Source organism: Panulirus ornatus, chromosome 26, assembly GCF_036320965.1.
Source record: "Panulirus ornatus isolate Po-2019 chromosome 26, ASM3632096v1, whole genome shotgun sequence".
Taxonomy (NCBI): Eukaryota; Metazoa; Arthropoda; class Malacostraca; order Decapoda; family Palinuridae; genus Panulirus; species Panulirus ornatus.
The window spans coordinates 7,054,114-7,065,906 of NC_092249.1; the positions used below are offsets into that span (position 1 = coordinate 7,054,114).

Below are 11,793 nucleotides of genomic sequence, written 5' to 3' on the forward strand. Positions count from 1 at the left end.
ACGAAGAATGACACACACACACACACACACACACACACACACACACACACACACACACACAGTTGAAATTCTTAAACCCATTTAGACACACAGAAGACAGAGACAAAATGAATCCAATAAAATAAAATAAATTGTAAAAAAAAAAGAAGTTGTAAATAAACAGATGGTTAAAGAGGTTGTTAAAATATCGGTAATTACAAAATAAAAATAATTACTGGATAATTATCTTTAACACAAAAATAATCACAACAATATATTTTGCATACACTTGTACCATCATAACCCCACAACACTCTACAACCTACAGTCACTATAACATGACCACAACATTCTACAACCTACAGTCACTATAACATCAGCCCCACAACACTCTACAACCTACAGTCACTATAACATCAACCCAACATTCTACAACCTACAGTCACTATAACATCAACCCAACATTCTACAACCTACAGTCACTATAACATGACCACAACACGCTACAACCTACAGTCACTATAACATCAACCCCCCAACATTCTACAACCTACAGTCACTATAACATGACCCCAACATTCTACAACCTACAGTCACTATAACATGACCCCAACATTCTACAACCTACAGTCACTATAACATGACCACAACACGCTACAACCTACAGTCACTATAACATCAACCCCCCAACACTCTACAACCTACAGTCACTATAACATGACCACAACACTCTACAACCTACAGTCACTATAACATGACCCCAACACTCTACAACCTACAGTCACTATAACATCAACCCCCCAACACTCTACAACCTACAGTCACTATAACATGACCCCAACACTCTACAACCTACAGTCACTATAACATCAACCCCCCAACACTCTACAACCTACAGTTACTATAACATCAACCCAACATTCTACAACCTACAGTTACTATAACATGACCCCAACACTCTACAACCTACAGTCACTATAACATCAACCCCCCAACACTCTACAACCTACAGTTACTATAACATCAACCCAACATTCTACAACCTACAGTTACTATAACATGACCACAACACTCTACAACCTACAGTCACTATAACATCAACCCCCCAACACTCTACAACCTACAGTCACTATAACATCAACCCCCCAACACTCTACAACCTACAGTCACTATAACATCAACCCCCCAACACTCTACAACCTACAGTCACTATAACATCAACCCCCCAACACTCTACAACCTACAGTCACTATAACATCAACCCCCCAACACTCTACAACCTACAGTCACTATAACATCAACCCCCCAACATTCTACAACCTACAGTCACTATAACATCAACCCCCCAACACTCTACAACCTACAGTCACTATAACATCAACCCCCAACACTCTACAACCTACAGTCACTATAACATCAACCCCCAACACTCTACAACCTACAGTCACTATAACATCAACCCCCAACACTCTACAACCTACAGTTACTATAACATCAACCCAACATTCTACAACCTACAGTCACTATAACATCAACCCCCAACACTCTACAACCTACAGTCACTATAACATCACCCCCCAACACTCTACAACCTACAGTCACTATAACATCAACCCCACAACACTCTACAACCTACAGTCACTATAACATCAACCCCACACATTCTACAACCTACAGTCACTATAACATCAACCCCCAACACTCTACAACCTACAGTCACTATAACATCAACCCCCCAACACTCTACAACCTACAGTCACTATAACATCAACCCCCAACACTCTACAACCTACAGTCACTATAACATCAACCCCCCAACATTCTACAACCTACAGTCACTATAACATCAACCCCCAACACTCTACAACCTACAGTCACTATAACATCAACCCCCCAACACTCTACAACCTACAGTCACTATAACATCAACCCCCCAACACTCTACAACCTACAGTCACTATAACATCAACCCCCCAACACTCTACAACCTACAGTCACTATAACATCAACCCCCAACACTCTACAACCTACAGTCACTATAACATCAACCCCCCAACATTCTACAACCTACAGTCACTATAACATCAACCCCACAACACTCTACAACCTACAGTCACTATAACATCAACCCCCCAACACTCTACAACCTACAGTCACTATAACATCAACCCCACAACACTCTACAACCTACAGTCACTATAACATCAACCCCAACACTCTACAACCTACAGTCACTATAACATCAACCCCCAACACTCTACAACCTACAGTCACTATAACATCAAACCCCCCAACATTCTACAACCTACAGTCACTATAACATCAACCCCACAACACTCTACAACCTACAGTCACTATAACATCAACCCCACCACACTCTACAACCTACAGTCACTATAACATCAACCCCCCCACACTCTACAACCTACAGTCACTATAACATCAAACACCCCCCAACACTCTACAACCTACAGTCACTATAACATCAACCCCAACATTCTACAACCTACAGTCACTATAACATCAACCCAACATTCTACAACCTACAGTCACTATAACATCAACCCCCAACATTCTACAACCTACAGTCACTATAACATGACCCCAACACTCTACAACCTACAGTCACTATAACATCACCCCCCCCCACACTCTACAACCTACAGTCACTATAACATCAACCCCACAACATTCTACAACCTACAGTCACTATAACATCAACCCCACAACACTCTACAACCTACAGTCACTATAACATGACCACAACACTCTACAACCTACAGTCACTATAACATCAACCCCACAACATTCTACAACCTACAGTCACTATAACATCAACCCCCCAACACTCTATAACCTACAGTCACTATAACATCAACCCCCCAACACTCTACAACCTACAGTCACTATAACACCAACCCCACAACATTCTACAACCCAATCAACTCAGATATCTGAGTTGAATTTATCTTTTTGCCAAGCGGTATCACAACCCTGGTCTGGAGGCTTAAGCCGCTTTGGTCGAAAAGGCTATGTGTAGGAGGTGTCTTAACACCTTTAATCTTCCCTGACAGACACTATGATCTTTGTTCTTCGGCGGCAAAAAAGGGATATAGAAAAAAACCTTTGGATAAAGGGAAGAGAAGAGGGTGCGCGTGTGTGTGTGTGTGTGTGTGGGTGTGTGTGTGTGTCTGTGGTGTATGTGTGTGTGTTGGGGGAGGGTGTATACATGTGTGGTGTGTGTGTGTGTGTGTGTGTGTTGGGGAAGGGTGTATATATGTGTGGGGTGTGTGTGTATGTGTGTGTGTGTGTTGGGGGAGGGTGTATATATGTGGTGTGTGTGTGTGTGTGTGTGTGTGTTGGGGGAGGGTGTATATATGTGTGGGGTGTGTGTGTGTGTGTGTGTGTTGGGGGAGGGTGTATATATGTGTGGGGTGTGTGTGTGTGTGTGTGTGTGTGTGTTGGGGGAGGGTGTATATATGTGGTGTGTGTGTGTGTGTGTGTGTGTGTGTGTTGGGGGAGGGTGTATATATGTGTAGTGAGTGTGTGTGTGTGTGTGTGTAGGTGTGTGTGTGTGTGTATGGTGTGTGTGTGTGTGTATGGTGTGTGTGTGTGTGTGTGTAAAGGAGGGATGAGGTACGTAGATAAGAAGGGAGGGAGGGAAAGGGTGGGTGAGGGAGGGTGTGTGTGTGTATATACACAAAACAGGGCGGGTGTCGGGGCGGGGCGGGGCTGGGCGGGGCTGGGCGGGGCGGGGCTGGGCGGGGCTGGGCTGGGCGGGGCGGGGCGGGGCGGGGCTGGGCGGGGCGGGGCGGGGCTGGGGAGGAAGGTGTAGGGTCACTCATTCTTCGTAAGACACCAGAAAAGTCTTACATCAAGAGACATGGAGACATGGAAGGGGCCCTGGGACACGCGGGATGGGACAGGGGATGGGACGGGTAAGGGGAGGTGATGGGGCACGACGGGTAGAAAAGCTTAGAAGATAAGGGAAGGGAAAGAAGGGGAGAAAAAAAGGCTATCTCACAAGAACTCTAAAACTCGTCCATATGGACACCCAGAGGCCATTTCCCCCTCTTTGTGTGTGTGTGTGTGTGTGTATGTGTGTGTGTGTGTGTCTTGGCCTTGATGAAGCTATGTGGGATATGAGTCCCAGGTAACTGGGACTCCCGTGATCCCAAAGGGACACCAGGATTAACCAAAAGAGATCAAAGATGAAGGACTTCTGATATGACGTAGATAAAAGGCATGGTTGGTAGGGGTACAATGGCACGTTCCACTCGGGCCTCGAAATGTCAGCTACCACACTACATTGTGGAGGTCGTCTCCTCTGGGCTACTGGCGACATGGCTACTGATATTCTCCTGGGGCTACTGCAGGAGGGGGGTCTGATAGGGTGTGTGTGTGTGTGTGTGTGTGTGTGTGGAGGGCTAGGGTGTGTATGTGGAGGGCTAGCGTGGGTGTGTGTGTGTGTGTGTGTGTGTGTGTGGAGGGCTAGTGTGTGTGTGTGTGTGGGGTGTGTGTGTGTGTGTGTGTGTGTGTGTGTGTGTGGAGGGCTAGGGTGTATGTGGAGGGTTAGGGTGTGTGTGGAGGATTAGTCTGTGTGTGGAGGGTTAATTTGTGTGTGGAGGGTTAGTTTGTGTGTGGAGGGTTAATTTGTGTGTGGAGGGTTAATTTGTGTGTGGAGGGTTAATTTGTGTGTGGAGGGTTAATTTGTGTGTGGAGGGCTAGGGTGTGTGTGGAGGGTTAATTTGTGTGTGGAGGGTTAGTTTGTGTGTGGAGGGCTAGGGTGTGTGTGTGTGTGTGTGTGTAGAGGGTTAGGGTCTGTGTGGAGGGTTAGGTTGTGTGTGGAGGGTTAGGTTGTGTGTGGAGGGTTAGGGTGTGTGTGGAGGGTTAGGGTGTGTGTGGAGGGTTAGGGTGTGTGTGGAGGGTTAGTTTGTGTGTGGAGGGTTAGGGTGTGTGTGGAGGGCTAGGGTGTGTGTGTGTGTGTGTGTAGAGGGTTAGGGTCTGTGTGGAGGGTTAGGTTGTGTGTGGAGGGTTAGGTTGTGTGTGGAGGGTTAGGGTGTGTGTGGAGGGTTAGTTTGTGTGTGGAGGGTTAGTTTGTGTGTGGAGGGTTAGTTTGTGTGTGGAGGGTTAGTTTGTGTGTGGAGGGCTAGGGTGTGTGTGTGTGTGTGTAGAGGGTTAGGGTCTGTGTGGAGGGTTAGGTTGTGTGTGGAGGGTTAGGGTGTGTGTGGAGGGTTAGGGTGTGTGTGGAGGGTTAGGGTGTGTGTGGAGGGTTAGGGTGTGTGTGGAGGGTTAGTTTGTGTGTGGAGGGCTAGTGTGTGTGTGGAGGGCTAGGGTGTGTGTGGAGGGTTAGGTTGTGTGTGGAGGGTTAGGTTGTGTGTGGAGGGTTAGGGTATGTGTGGAGGGTTAGGGTGTGTGTGGAGGGTTAGGGTATGTGTGGAGGGTTAGGGTGTGTGTGGAGGGTTAGTTTGTGTGTGGAGGGTTAGTTTGTGTGTGGAGGGTTAGGGTGTGTGTGGAGGGTTAGTTTGTGTGTGGAGGGTTAGTTTGTGTGTGGAGGGCTAGGGTGTGTGTGGAGGGTTAGTTTGTGTGTGGAGGGCTAGGGTGTGTGTGGAGGGTTAGGTTGTGTGTGGAGGGTTAGGTTGTGTGTGGAGGGTTAGGGTATGTGTGGAGGGTTAGGGTGTGTGTGGAGGGTTAGTTTGTGTGTGGAGGGTTAGTTTGTGTGTGGAGGGTTAGGGTGTGTGTGGAGGGTTAGTTTGTGTGTGGAGGGTTTGTTTGTGTGTGGAGGGCTAGGGTGTGTGTGGAGGGTTAGTTTGTGTGTGGAGGGCTAGGGTGTGTGTGGAGGGCTAGGGTGTGTGTGGAGGGTTAGTTTGTGTGTGGAGGGCTAGGTTGTGTGTGGAGGGTTAATTTGTGTGTGGAGGGTTAGTTTGTGTGTGGAGGGCTAGGGTGTGTGTGTGTGTGTGTGTAGAGGGTTAGGGTCTGTGTGGAGGGTTAGGTTGTGTGTGGAGGGTTAGGGTATGTGTGGAGGGTTAGGGTGTGTGTGGAGGGCTAGGGTGTGTGTGGAGGGTTACTTTGTGTGTGGAGGGCTAGGGTGTGTGTGTGTGTGTGTGTGTGTAGAGGGTTAGGGTCTGTGTGGAGGGTTAGGTTGTGTGTGGAGGGTTAGGGTATGTGTGGAGGGTTAGGGTGTGTGTGGAGGGTTAGGGTGTGTGTGGAGGGTTAGTTTGTGTGTGGAGGGCTAGGGTGTGTGTGTGTGTGTGTAGAGGGTTAGGGTCTGTGTGGAGGGTTAGGTTGTGTGTGGAGGGTTAGGGTGTGTGTGGAGGGTTAGTTTGTGTGTGGAGGGCTAGGGTGTGTGTGTGTGTGTGTGTAGAGGGTTAGGGTCTGTGTGGAGGGTTAGGTTGTGTGTGGAGGGTTAGGGTATGTGTGGAGGGTTAGGGTGTGTGTGGAAGGTTAGGGTGTGTGTGGAGGGTTAGTTTGTGTGTGGAGGGCTAGGGTGTGTGTGTGTGTGTGTGTGTAGAGGGTTAGGGTCTGTGTGGAGGGTTAGGTTGTGTGTGGAGGGTTAGGTTGTGTGTGGAGGGTTAGGGTGTGTGTGGAGGGTTAGGGTGTGTGTGGAGGGTTAGGGTGAGTGTGGAGGGTTAGGGTGTGTGTGGAGGGTTAATTTGTGTGTGAAGGGTTAGTTTGTGTGTGAAGGGTTAATTTGTGTGTGAAGGGTTAGTTTGTGTGTGGAGGGTTAGGGTGTGTGTGGAGGGCTAGGGTGTGTGTGTGTGTTTAGGGGGCTAGGGTGTGTGTGGAGGGCTAGGATGTGTGTGTGTGTGTGTGTGTGTGTGTGTGTGTGTGTGTGTGTGTGTGTGTGTATAGGGCTAGGGTGTGTGTATAGGGCTAGGGCGTGTGTTACAGGATGATGGAGAACAGTGCATTCTAACCTCAAAGTTGACATCAAACTTGACGCAAAGTTATTTGTAAACACCTCCTCAAGCATGACCATTTAAATACTTGGCACAATTTGGTTTCCTCTAAACTGCTTTCTAATAGTGCTGCCACAAAGGAAAAAGAATAATCAGTTGATTAAAAAAGACAAGAGGGTGAGAGGCGTGCACGGAACAAAGTGCATTGGAACCAAATGGTATACAGGGGTCGACGTGCTGTCAGTGGACGGAACAACGGCATGTGAAGCGTCTAGGGAAAACATAGAAAGGTCTATGGGACCTGGTTGTGGAAAGGGAGCTGTGGTTTCGGCGCATTACACAAAACTAGAGACTGAATGTGAACGAATGTGGCCTTTTTTTTTCCGTTCGCTCATTGCGCCGCTTCGCTAACGAGGGAAACAACGATCAAATACGGAAAAAAAACTAATTAACGTTCATAGAGTATCAAAAGTCCTATATGGACGCCCTCTCTCGATGGGTGTAACATTCCAATCATTATTGCACACCTTTTTTTTTTGACCCTTCCAAACCCCACATCATCTCATTATGACTTGTTTCTGTTAGATAAAGTTATAGGTGCTTCACCCTAGCCTGCTTCCCAACTGACCACTATCCATTCACATTCTCCTGGCTGGCCATCAGCCGAGCGGCTTCCCCGGCTGACAACCAAGTCGAAATATGAAGATCCAATGTACCTAGACTTATATCACAGGTCTATGACTAGACCATAGTACAAGAAGCCCTTCCTCAGTGTTGTATGCTGGAGCGTTTTTGAGATATTAATGGAAATATAACGAAAAGACAAACAATTAGTCAAATTTTGTCAAATTTTGTCAAATTTTGGTAAATTTTGGTCCAATATTCTAAAGACGGTTTTCTAGCAATGCCTTTGGGCTTGCTACCTGGGGGGGAAACACACGAACGTAAATTCTTTAGCGTTCAAATTTTGGTCTGTGCCAAGATTTTTTTTTTGGAGTGAATGTTTTGTATTGCACTTTTGGAGTGTGTTGCTCAGTCCTACGTACAGAGATTATTATAACATTGTATGTTGTCAGCGTGGAGAGAAACTCATTAAAATGCAATTAGAAAAACCTTTATCCCTGTCCATTTCTTTATCTTATTTCTCTGTCCATTTCTTTATCTTATCTCTCTGTCCATTTCTTTATCTTATTTCTGTCTATTCCTTTATCTTATCTCTGTCCTTTCCTTTATTCTTCTCTCTCTGTCCATTCCTTTATCTTATCTCTCTGTCCATTTCTTGATCTTATTTCTCTGTCCATTTCTTGATCTTATCTCTGTCCATTCCTTTATCTTATCTCTCTGTCCATTTCTTGATCTTATTTCTCTCCATTTCTTGATCTTATCTCTCTGTCCATTCCTTTATCTCATCTCTGTCCTTTATTCTTATCTCTGTCCATTCCTTTATCTTATCTCTATCCTTTCCTTTATTCTTATTTCTGTCCATTCCTTTATCTCATCTCTGTCCTTTTTTCATATCTCTCTGTCCATTTCTTTATCTTATCTCTGTCCATTTCTTGGTCTTATCTCTCTGTCCATTCCTTTATCTCATCTATGTCCTTTATTCTTATCTCGCTGTCCATTCCTTTATCTCATCTCTATCCTTTCCTTTATTCTTATTTCTGTCCATTCCTTTATCTTATCTCTCTGTCCTTTCCTTTATCTCTGTCCATTCCTTTATCTTATCTCTCTGTCCATTCCTTTATCTCATCTCTGTCCTTTATTCTTATCTCGCTGTCCATTCCTTTATCTTATCTCTGTCCATTCCTTTATTCTTATCTCTCTGTCCATTCCTTTATCTCTCAGCCCTTTCCTTTATTCTTATATCTCTGTCCTTTATCACTCCCTCTCTCTACATCCCTCTCCCATCTTTTTCCTTCTGTCTGTCTGTCTGTCTCTTTCGCCTTCTGTCCCTCACCACCACCACCTTTTCCACCCCCTTTCCCACACGTACCTACCCATATACTACCAGTCGTCTTCCCCTCCTGTTTACCTTTCCACTTGACCTGCCCTTCACCTGAACACCCTTCCATTTCTCTCTCTCTCTCTCTCTCTCTCTCTCTCTCTCTCTCTCTCTCTCTATTTGACGAGCTGTGTCAATAATAGCTAATTCCATTTACCTTGGCAACATCTTTCTGTCTGAGAGAGAGAGAGAGAGAGAGAGAGAGAGAGAGAGAGAGAGAGAGAGAGAGAGAGAGAGAGCTAATAGGGAGAGAGGAATGAGAATGGGTGGCACTGTCGTGCCCAAGTGTCGTACCATCGTGCTCAAGGGTCGTACCGACGTATTCAAGGGTCGTACCGTCGTATTCAAGGGTCTTACCGTCGTGCTCAAGGGTCGTAATGTCGTGCCCAAGGGTCGTACCGTCGTGGTCAAGGGTCGTACCGACGTATTCAAGGGTCGTACAGTCGTGCTCAAGGATCGTACCGTCGTGCTCAAGGGTCGCACCATCGTACTCAAGGGTCGTACCGTCGTACTCAAGGGTCGTACCGTCGTATTCAAGGGTCGTACCGTCGTACTCAAGGGTCGTACCGTCGTATTCAAGGGTCGTACCGTCGTATTCAAGGGTCGTACCGTCGTGCTCAAGGGTCGTACCGTCGTGCTTAAAGGGTCGTACCGTCGTGCATAAAGTGATAAACGTACCTTTAAACCATTTACGGTCCCCTCTCACATAGTGAGTCGTTCAATCCCTTAACACAAGCAAAAAAAGTATCGGGAGGGGGGGAGGTGCAAATATCACAGAAAATCCCTACCTCTCCGGGGGTACAAATATCACAGAGATCCAAAAATCCTCAGGCGCTACTATTTTTCTTATTTCCCCAGGATGGTAGTGGGTTTGGCAGTGGGATAGATCCCCACTGACACTGTCCTTTTAAGACTCTTAACTTTGTTCTGAACGAGGAGTTTCCACTTCGCTTTAGACGCCAGAAACAGTTAACTGAATCAAACAAGATATTTTTTTGTTTGTCCCACTGGGCTCTTGCTTCTATGTTTCTCTAACTTTTCTATATTTCTCTCTATTCTATTCTATATCTTATTAATACCATTATTATTATTACTATCATTATCATCATTATACTTAACCGGTGTTTCCCGCGTCAGCGAGGTAGCGCCAGGAAACAGACGAAGAATGGCCCATCCACTCGTATACACATATACTTAAACGCCCACATACCCACAAAGACATACGCAGACATATACATACATACACATGTACATATTCATCCTAGCTTCCCTTCATCCATTCCTGGCGCTACCCCATTCCATACGAAAACAGCATCGCTATTCCCCAGCCTCAGCGATATATATATATATATATATATATATATATATATATATATATATATATATATATATATATATATATATATATATATTCCTATGAGTCCACGGGGAAAATGAAACACGAAAAGTTCCCAAGTGCACTTTCGTGTAACAATCACATCATCAGGGGAGACACAAGAGAGAAATATAACAGTCAGTTGATATACATCGAAGAGACGAAGCTAGGACGCCACTTGGTAAACAAGTGATACATACATATATATATATATATATATATATATATATATATATATATATATATATATATATATATATATATATATATATGCACAAACAAACCAACATTAGACACTGGGTAACCCTAGACAACACATACCTCGTTTTTCGCAGCCTCAGCTCCTCCTTCGGTGAACGCTACGCTTCAGCCCTGCAAGAGAAAAAGAAAAGGTCGTGAGTCCATTTCAGTCAGGAGACATTGAGTCTTCCTCTACCACACACCTAATCCTCCGGCAATTCTACATCCTCCTCTTTTATCTTTTATCCTATAGTCGACCAATTCTCCCTTATCTCCCTCCTAACATGCCACACACACACACACACACACACACACACACACACACACACACTTCCTCCCTTACCACACCCTGTGGTCACAGCCCCTTAGCCAACAGCTCCCTTAAAGAGACGAGATGTTTCATTTCGGCAAGTCCCACCAAAATGATCTGGGTTCGAATCCTATGGAAATGCGCGTCCATTGTGCTATAGTCGTGTGTGTGTGTGTGTGTGTGTGTGTGTGTATGGGAAATAGCCTTGTAAGAGATGTCACTAGACAGGGAGGCAAAGGGAGCTGTTAAGGGAGATAACGAATTAGGGAGACAGAGGGAGTTAATAAACCAAGGGAGATAAGAGATAGGGATAAACGGGAAGATAATGGCTAAATATAATAAGTAAGGGAGACTCAAGGCATTGGTAAATTAAGGGTGATAATTTAAGGGGTCGAAGGGAGATAATGGCTAAGGGTGTTAAGTTAGGGAGACACAGAGAGTCAATAAACCAAGGGAGATAAAGAAATTAGGGAGACACAGAGTTAATAAACCAAGGGAGATAAAGAAATTAGGGAGACACAGAGTTAATAAACCAAGGGAGATAAAGAAATTAGGGAGACACAGTGAGTTAGTGGCTAAGGGAGATATGTTAGGGAGACAGTGAGAGATTATGTACATAGAATCTTTCATTACAAACTGTTTCTCAGCACGAAACAGGGCCTTTTAAGGGGATCTGTTCCTTCAGCCCTTAAAATGTCTGTTTCCCAGCCCTGAACACTTTAGTCCCATCCCTTAAACAAGATGTTGTTCCCCTAAAAAAAAAATGAGTCTTTTCTCCAGTCCTAAAATGTCTGTTCCCCATCCCTAAAACCACTCTCTGCTTCCCGGCCCTAAAATGTCTGTTCCCCATCCCTAAAACCACTCTCTGCTTCCTGGCCCTAAAATGTCTGTTCCCCATCCCTAAAACCACTCTCTGCTTCCCGGCCCTAAAATGTCTGTTCCCCATCCCTAAAACCACTCTCTGCTTCCTGGCCCTAAAATGTCTGTT

The 11,793-nt window shown here is 45.4% G+C and overlaps 1 long non-coding RNA gene across 1 annotated transcript in view; it reads right to left on the reverse strand.

Annotated features, from left to right (window-relative positions):
- LOC139757438 (uncharacterized) overlaps window positions 1-10,851 on the reverse strand; it is a 57,431-nt gene extending 46,580 nt beyond the window's left edge. The window contains exon 1 of the long non-coding RNA XR_011714628.1: window positions 10,577-10,851. This is a non-coding gene — a long non-coding RNA (uncharacterized lncRNA). The remainder of the gene's footprint in view (window positions 1-10,576) is intronic.
- Between the last annotated feature and the right edge of the window lie 942 nt (window positions 10,852-11,793).